This window comes from Giraffa tippelskirchi, chromosome 10 (genome assembly GCF_054371585.1).
Source record: "Giraffa tippelskirchi isolate mGirTip1 chromosome 10, T2T-mGirTip1v1.2.pri, whole genome shotgun sequence".
Lineage (NCBI taxonomy): Eukaryota > Metazoa > Chordata > Mammalia > Artiodactyla > Giraffidae > Giraffa > Giraffa tippelskirchi.
In genome coordinates this window covers 107,142,987-107,152,391 of record NC_137284.1, presented here as the reverse complement: position 1 = coordinate 107,152,391, position 9,405 = coordinate 107,142,987, and positions in this window count along the sequence as shown.

The window sequence follows — 9,405 nt, the reverse complement described above, 5'->3', positions numbered from 1 at the left end:
GACTCGATTACTAGTTCCGTCAAGTCTGGCCAGAGTCTGGGAGCCAGCGTGGCAGTGTTTGTGGAGCCAAAGTGGAGATTAAGTCATGTTTTAGAAGTGACCTCTGTCCACCCTTTCTGCAGGCATCCTCTCCCCTCTGGGCCTCACTCCCCAGCAACTCGCCACCTATGTGCTTTTGTTCTGAGTGAGCCCCTCCCTGCCAACACAAGACTCAACACCGTCACCTCCCGACCCCCACCCACCCCCATGTTGCCTTCTCTTCAAATGGACCTAGTCTTTGTTGTTCTAATTAGATTATCTCTGCCTTAGGGACCTAAGGGACAGTCCCCAGCAGCCCTGGCTGGAAAGGAAGGTCGCATAATCCCTGTTATCAAGAGGCTTGTCATTTAGCATGTAGATCAACTAATTCTTTCAATATCAGGGGAGCAATTGTGCATCTTAATATTGATTTTTTTGGAGATACAATCGCCTGCATTCCTGAGTCAGACTCACTTACTGAAGCTAAAAGGTTCCACTTACTGTATTATGAAATCACCCCCGCCCCCAGCACACACTCCATCCCAATTTAATGTTACAAAGCTGGACAAATCTGAAGGGCTTTGTGTTTTTCCACTTGGTCCAATTTCAGAATGAGCATCCAGCAGAGGAGAAAAAGAAAAAACATTTCTGGTTATTTTAAGACTGCATGTATATTTGTTTTTGAAGTAGAGGTGGGGGCATATTTTGCCATTTCCCACCATCCACCTGGTCTGCCCACACTTCCTCTACTCCCCAAACTTTGCCATACAGTGATATCAGGCTCTTAATATAAGAAGGCCAGCTTATTGGATTTCTATATTTCACGATGAATTAGAAGACTGGGCTTTCAAATTAAGCTGGGGGCATTTTCTTATCAAACACCCTTCCAAGTCAGTGGGAAGCAGAGAAAGAAAAATTTGAGCTACAGCAGTAAATACTACTACTAATAATAAAAACTATCTTATCAAAGGTTCAAAAATGCACTGCGGTTTGGGATAGGCAGAGGTGCTGATACTATGTTATGAAGGGATATGAGACAAAGGCAAATAGCAGCCAAAGGGCAAATGTACAATTTGTTCTACTCAGAAAGTTCAGTGGCCCTAAATGTGAGAGTGCTACACAGCATCATCCACCAGAATATCAGTCATGAATCTTTCCACTACTTACTGAGCATCAGCCGTAGGATTGGCACTAAACTTCCAGAGTGTGTCCTAAGTCTTTGACAGCATTGTTCCACTTCATTCTCATAGCAAGCCTTTGAGTCATGGTCTACTAATTATTCCTATCTTATAGTTGAAACTACTAAGGCCAAGAAAGATTATGTGATTTGCTCAAGTTCCTAGAACCAATAAATAGCAGAGACAGATTCCAACCCAAGGCTGCCTGTCCAACCCCTAAACATGTAGTCTCAACTAGAAAACTGCTCTTCACGCTTGGCTGGTTGATAAGGGGGTGCATTCATCTATTCCATCATCTATTCATTTATTCCAAGATGAATGCTCATCTTCCAGGCCCTCGGTGCCAAGGATAGAAAAGAACACACAGCACAGGATGGCAGACAGACAAAAATAAATAAATACTGTAGCATCAAATGAGGTGATTCTTGCTCCCATAGAGATGTGTGAATTCAGGAGGAACACTGAAGAGGTCTCTCTTAGAGATTTCCCAGAAGATTTTAGTGTTTGTTTTGTTTTGAAAAAGTCCTTAAAATAATTAATTGCCTAAGAGAGAATGGGGAAATGACTGCTTTTTACTAGACATCTGTTCTGTACATGAGCTAATGTAATCATGGTATTTACCCTTGTATTTACTGAAATCTTCTATCTACTGAGCTCTGGATGTGTACTGACATTTTACTGTTTCAAAGTGAAACTAACAAAGTCTTTAAACAGAAAAGCAGATATAACTGACTTCAAAACACTTGGAGATCGCCTATGCATTGGGAATAAGATACTAATACATAACTTTTTTGTAATTACTTTGTGTTAAGGAAGAAGTTATATTCACGTTTTGTTATGTAATTATAATGCAGTGTGTGGTTAAGCAGACTTGTAAAATTTCTGTCCTAGAATCTCAAACTCTTACTGCATTGTTTTCCTTACCTATCTGTCTATGCTATTAGACTGCAAAACCTTTGAGGAACATAAGATGAGATCCTGGATCAGTGTCTGACACATAGTAGGTGCTCAGGAAATATTGGTTAAAATAGAAAAATGAATGCATGACTGAATTAACTAATGCCTACAAAACTTCTTCCTGAAGCAAATGCTATACCCATTTTACCATGTGTTTGTACCATGACCACATCATACTCTTATGGAATAGTCCTAGCTTGATAAATTCTGTTCTCTTGTTCCCACCAACCATCAAAATGTTTGTTTTAATATTTGAGCAGCATCTGTTAACTTACTTCTTGTGCCCAAAAACAATTACCAAGATTCTTGGTAGGATCCGTGTGTCCCAGTTTTCCTGTTGGAAAACAAAGTTACCATAGCAACAGACAAACTATGTTCTTGAATGAGATCGACACCATTAGAGGGTGTGAAAATGAGGAGCTAGAATTACAATCCAACAATTTAGATTCTAATGGTTTTGGTGTTCTCACTAAGGAAAAAGACCACTTTATATGACAACATTTATTTACTTATTAATAAGCACTTGTGAAGTATTCTGAGAATATTGAACATGTGTTGATTGTGGAAAGTATTTTTTAATGCTCTAGTGAAAATCTGATTGAAAATATTTGACTTGGTTTTTGTTTCTCATCATCACATTTTTATCTATCCAACATGACTTTTCTGATCATTTTAGAGGCTTAGATGTTAAACAAAGCATAGCTGCTGCTGCTAAGTCGCTTCAGTCGTGTCCAACTCTGTGCGACCTCATAGACGGCAGCCCACCAGGCTCCCCCGTCCCTAGGATTCTCCAGGCAAGAACACTGGAGTGGGTTGCCATTTCCTTCTCCAATGCATGAAATTGAAAAGTGAAAGTGAAGTCGCTCAGTCATGTCCGACTCGTAGTGACCCCATGGACCACAGCCTACCAGGCTCCTCCATCCATGGGATTTTCCAGGCAAGAGTACTGGAGTGGGGCTCCATTGCCTTCTTCCAAAGCAGAGCATAGGTACAGAATAGGTAGTAAATAACTAAAGGTCTATAGTGGACATTTGTCATATTTTTACCTGCCCATCAACTTTTAAATGACTCCCTTTATTAACTGAAATACCTATGTCTCCTAGAGTATAAGTTATTTGCCTCCCTTTCAGCTAGAACACAGCATATGACCCAGATGTCCAGCAATCAGGGATACCTGGGCAAGACTTCTATAGAGAAGATCCTGTTGCAGAAATGGCTTCAAACAGGTGAAATAAGCTAGAGCAGTAAAGGTAAATCCCTGGTACTTCATGCTTGTCAGCAGCAGAGACCATGATTTCCTCATCAGGCCATTTTTCTCTGAAGTGTTCAAGCATCGGTGCAAGGCGCTGAGCTTCCAGCCCCTTTCTCTAGGGCATCCCCTCAAATCTGAGTTCCTTCATATCCTTCAATAAGTCTTTCTCCTACTTTTTAACTGGTTAGAGATGATTCTGGTTGTTTTGCAACTAGAAATGTGGATTGTTGAAAAAATGACATCCAATCGTAAAAATAATCTTGACACCCATACAGAGTATATTATCTGTGAAGTCCAGGGTGAACTCTGAGTATGTCTGCAGGTGCCAGAACACAGGCTGAAAAATCAAACTGATAATCATACAGCAATCCTAGTAATTCTTTGTGGTAATATGGTTAGAGGATTTTTTTCTGTTGGACATAAAACTATATTTAATCAAACTTCTTGGAAGGTGATTCTGAGCTTCCTGAGCCCTAATCTCTAAATACGGGCTTTCCTCATAGCTCAGTTGGTAAAGAATCTGTCTGCAATGCAGGAGACCCGGGTTCAATTCCTGGGTCGGGAAGATCCCCTGGAGAAGGAAATGGCAACCCACTACTGTATTCTTGCCTGGAAAATCGCATGGACAGAGGAGTCTGGCAGGCTACAGTTCATAGGGTCACAAACAGACACAAATTAGCAACTAAACCAAACCCACCAATCTCCAAGTACAGTCACATTCTGAGGCAGTAAGGATCAGGATCTCAACTTATGAATTTGGTGGGGGGAGGGAGTGGGACACAATTCATCCCGTAACACTTGTATTCATCTAAATTGTCTCAATCAAGGCTGTCTTAGGGAAGTTAATTCTAAAAGTTATCATGACTTCTATTAAGTTTGAAATAAACCTTTATAATGAAATTATCTGTTGATTATTACCTAGAAACTCTATTTTGGAAAACAAGGTGAAACTTTTGCTCCCCCAAACCCCCCAGGCTCCATTCTTACTAAAGTTGGAAGGAGAAGCAGATAGCTTGTATTGCTAGTATTATTTTTTTTTAAAAAACTTACTTAACAAAACCAGGGTTTTCAAATGAAAACAACCAGAGCTAAAGAAAAATACACAATAACTATACCTCTCTGTCTCCCACCTGCAGAAGCTCTTGTGCTGTTGTTCAGAACATGGTAGGAATCAGTTCAGGTCTCTGCTTGTGGGAAGTGCCCTGCCCTCCTTTGGGTGGGCCAGCAGGCATGTAGGAAATGGCACACAGAAGGAGAAAGACTGAGTGCTGAAGAACAGTGTCTTCTCTGCTCCCCTACACACACAAAGCTTTGACTGACCCCAATGTATATAGGAAGAATGAATATTGGAGAGGGCCTGATGATAGTTTGTATGTGATGCCCATTTCTGTCCAGAGAAAGGACTGTCCCTCTTTGTCTAAGCATCTTTCATATTTTCTCAAGGGCCATCTATTGGGTTGGCCAAAAAGTTGCTTTTCTTTCTTGTGGAAACCTATTTAGAGATTTTGTCAAAATCTGAATTGGCCCATAGAAATGTGTCACACATGTGAATAATATCCATCATAAGTACTGGAGAACGAAAAGTTGAAAATCACTGACCCAGACCAGTCTTTACCAAATGCTAGTGTATCTGTTGGGAGAAGGAAATAGCAACCCATTCCAGTATTTTTGCCTGGAGAATCCTGTGGACAGAGGAGCCTGGTGGGCTGCTGTCCATGGGGTCACACAGAATTGGACATGACTGAAGCGATGCAGCAGCAGCAGCAGCAGCAGTCTATCTGTTAGGGTTTGATCAGAGAAAAGCAATTTCTATAAATGATATGAGATACGGAATACATGAAAGGAATTATACCAGTACTGTGATGATAGAAATGTTTTGTATCTGCCCTGTTTGATAACATAGGCACTAGGTAGACATGTGAAATCTGGCAAGCACAACTGAGGAACTGGAGTTTTAATTTTCTATAATTTTAATCAATTGTAATGTTAATAGTCACACATGACTTGTGGCTACTATACTGGATAGCACAGGATTAGATCTTAAACTATTGTAGGGGTTGGTGAATGAATCTCCAGATGGGGCTTGTCTTTGTATCTGAAGTGGGTGGGCCTGAAGTTGCTGTTGAGCCACAGGCCAGGAGTAGGAGAGACAAACTAGAGTGAAGTAGAGGAGAGCAAGGACATAGTGGAACCCACAAGGAAAAATGGGGACCATGTCTGTCTTCTGCACCTGTAATTTTGATGGGCACAGGTGAGCTGCAGAAGGCAGTACCCTTCCCCTCAGAACTGCACATACCTATGGCCCAGGTCTCAGAGAAGTTGAAGGGGGAGATCCCATGGGAGCTGGAGGCTCTGTCTTGGCAGATGAACTTCTTTCTCTGACTAGGTGAACTAGGAGATCATCAGTAAGGGAGATACAAGCTGCCTTTGGAATGTGGCGGTGTCACCGCCACAGATGTCTCTTGTGGCCCATCCTCATTCAGAACCACACAGGGAAAGGAATTCTGAGAAATTCTGTGTAACACACAAGCATCCCATTTGGTCCAAGAAGAGATGATATTAACTTTTCCTCCTTCCCTCTTTGGGCCCTTCCTCAATTACAGTGGCTATAGCTTGGCCTTATTCTCTTTGTTCTCCTCCTGTCCCTCACTCTTAAAATACACAGAAGGTAATTTAGAGTGTAACAGTGAGTAGTGCATTTAGGGTAGCTCTTCCAAAACTAAGCTGTTGTGTTGAGAACATTGCCCATTTTATTTATCAAAAAATAAATGGATCTTTTGATTTTTTTAGTGGGCATTTACTCACTTATTGTCTGACAATAAATGAGAAGTAGAATGAAGGAATCAGAATTTCTATTCTAACAAATCCCTCTGATTCTATTTTGATTCCTTATGGCTCCATTTCTTTCACAGTTTGTGGAAGAAAAATGCCATTACACAGAAGTGGCAGCTTGTACTTGGATAACAATTTCAATATACTTACAATTTACTCCTTAGAAGCTGTCAAAAAAGTTTGGCACTAAATACAACCCAACAGTCATAGTAAAGAAGAGCAATTATTTATAATCTTATTTTCACATCTATTTTAAAGGTTAACCATGTGTTTTATCCAAGACATTCTGCTTTATTAATGCCATGACTGAACATATGTAAATGATAATATGAGTTTACTTCACAAGAGGCTCAGATTTAACATTTCCATTATATGATAAGGAGATTCTAACAAGGGCTGGATAAACTCAGTGTTTTCCTAAAACAATGATTATTATTCACAAAAGAGTCACAAAATCTACACTTGAGAATGTATATTGTCTTCCACATTAAGCAGTGTTTCACTTTTATCCCTGATATGTTAACCCTACTGATGAATATTTTAATAAGTACAAGTTTATCAAGTTCTTTGAGAGTCTTGGAAGAAAAAGTAAAGTAATTCAAGGATTCAGTCCAGACTAAATGGTGTGGCCTAATAGATCAAAAGCCTGAAGGAAACCAAGCTGTGGAAAAGTAATAATGTAAATAAAAATGTGATTTCAATCCTTGCTTGGCGACTGTCCTCGCTCAGGCCACAAAGGCTTGGTGCCATCAGATGCATTAATGCTGAGATACTGGTCACTAGTGGGGGAGGGGGAGATGGTGAAAGCTTTTTGCCTGTGGATCCAGGGAACTGCTTATAAGCCTGAAATGCATTCGGCTGATGCATCAGACATCAGTTATTGAAGAAGCACAGGCGATGAACTTACTTTAGCATTGACCTGACCCAAGGGGATAAACACATTGCAACGTGCTGAGTTACTTCAACAGTGAAGAGATGCCCAATGTCAAAATGCCACAGGGCTACACATTGTTCCAAGGCTGGGACTGGATTTGCTCAAGACTGTCTCAAGGTGGTAGGATTTCTGAAGTGCCTGCAGAGATGCAGCCCTTCCCCATCCCCACCCCCACCACTCATTGTAGGAAGAGCAGCATAACTTGTCCTGGGAAGCAACAATGGACAACCCTTAAGGAACCATGCAAATAAACAGTGCTGGTGTCACTTGGTGGTCTGAGGACATAGCAAGGTATGAGTAGCAGCTGAGAAGACATTTACAAGGATTTCCTATTCTCTGCTGAGCCATTTTAAACCTGCTGACACCCTCAAAGGGTTTAAGACTTGGGCTGGAGAACAGCATAAGAATGGGCATCAGAAGTCTAGGCTTCTGAGCCTTTTGCTCAGATTTGGAAATCTTCCTAAAACAGGGAACTTTAATAGCACAGGATTAAGAGCTAGGGCTTGAGAGTCAGACATTCTGGCTTCAGATTTTGATCTCACTAAATAGCTGTGCAAACTTGGAAAAGGTGATTAACTTCTCTGAATCATTTCCTCATCTACAAAGTGGACTCATCATAACATTTATCAGAATGAATTAGGATTAGGTTGATCTACAAGTCCTGGGAAACCCAAGATAACAGTGGTTTTATTGAGATAGAAGTCTATTTCTCTCTCATACAACACAGCAATCCAGGCCAGGTATGGAGATTCCACATGACCACACCATTTTTAATGGTGACTTTAATATCTATGCCAAATGAATGCTGCAGCTCCAGTCCTCACTCACATATTCCATGAGGAAGCAGGCAAGAAGGGAATGGCCTTCCCCTTTATAGACCTGTCCCGTAAATTACACAGCTCTCTTACTTTCTTTTGTCTCAAACTTAGTCACATAGCCACACCAGACTGCAAGAGAGTCTGGGAAATGTGGTTTATATTCTGGATGGCCATGTCCCCAGCTGCAGTTTGGAAAGTCTGTTACTGAGAGGAAAGAAGGATATTGGGAGATGCATAGGTTTCTCCACTACCCAACCTATCAGGGTATGTGCAGATTCAGATACAGATAGTGCTGGTAAAGTGCTTTGCACAGAGACCAGGCCAAAGAAAGTGCTCCAAGAATGGTTAGAATCACTGCCATCCCTTACTCCACCCAAAGCACCCATGTTTGCTTGCTGGTTCCCAGGAGGGTGCTGCACCTGCTAGATAGGAGGTAGAGCAGTATATGTAAAGATGCTGCTTGTGGAGCACGGAAAGTTCAGGGAGCTGTTGAGGGGCAGGGCTGGGGCTATGGTGAAATGAATGAGGCACTCACCTTTGGTGCAAAATTTTGGAAGGTGTATGTTGCCAAAATTCTCAGTACTCAAGAATAATAATACTTTAATATTTTAAAAAACCAGAATTAATGCAAAAAATCTACAGTGGACAGAAATAAAGATGGGATCCAGCTCTGCACTTCAGCAACTCACTTTACCTGCTTTACCCTAATCCTAGACCTGTCAGATCCTATTCTTCCTGGCAGCCCTTTCTCAGGCCTGAAAGAATTAGTGCAGTGTTAAGGGGATTTGTTTAAAACCTGGGGGATGTATCTGCAATAATTAAATAGGATCCAACAAAATATAAACTCTCTAAGGTACATGGATGTCTTTAATCTATATGTGTAAAGAGAAACAATAGTTCTTTTAAAATTTATACAATCCGTACTACCTAAATCACAAGAAGGAAAATGGAAAGCACTTAAAATTGTACCACTAAGAAAACCTTAATTAATATTTTAATGTCAATCTTTCCAAATTTTTTAAGTGGTGTGTATATATATACACACACACACACACATATATAAATATATGTATCTTTCAGTATATGACACAATCTACCTTTTCATTTAACAACAGTATTTCTGTATTACTATATATTCTTCTACAATATAATTTCTTTTTAAAATTTTTTGTTGAAATTTAGTTGATTTACAATGTTGTATTAATTTCTGCTGTACAGCAAAGTGCAGTAATACACTGCACTTTGTAAAACGGTTTGTACTGCACTCAGTAATACACTTTGCTGAATATATATGTGTTCTTTTTCATATTTTTCCATTATGGTTTATCACAGGATATTAAATATAGTTCCCTGTGCTATATAGTAGAATCTTGTTGTTTATCTACTCTGTGATAGTTTGTACCTGCTAATCCCAAA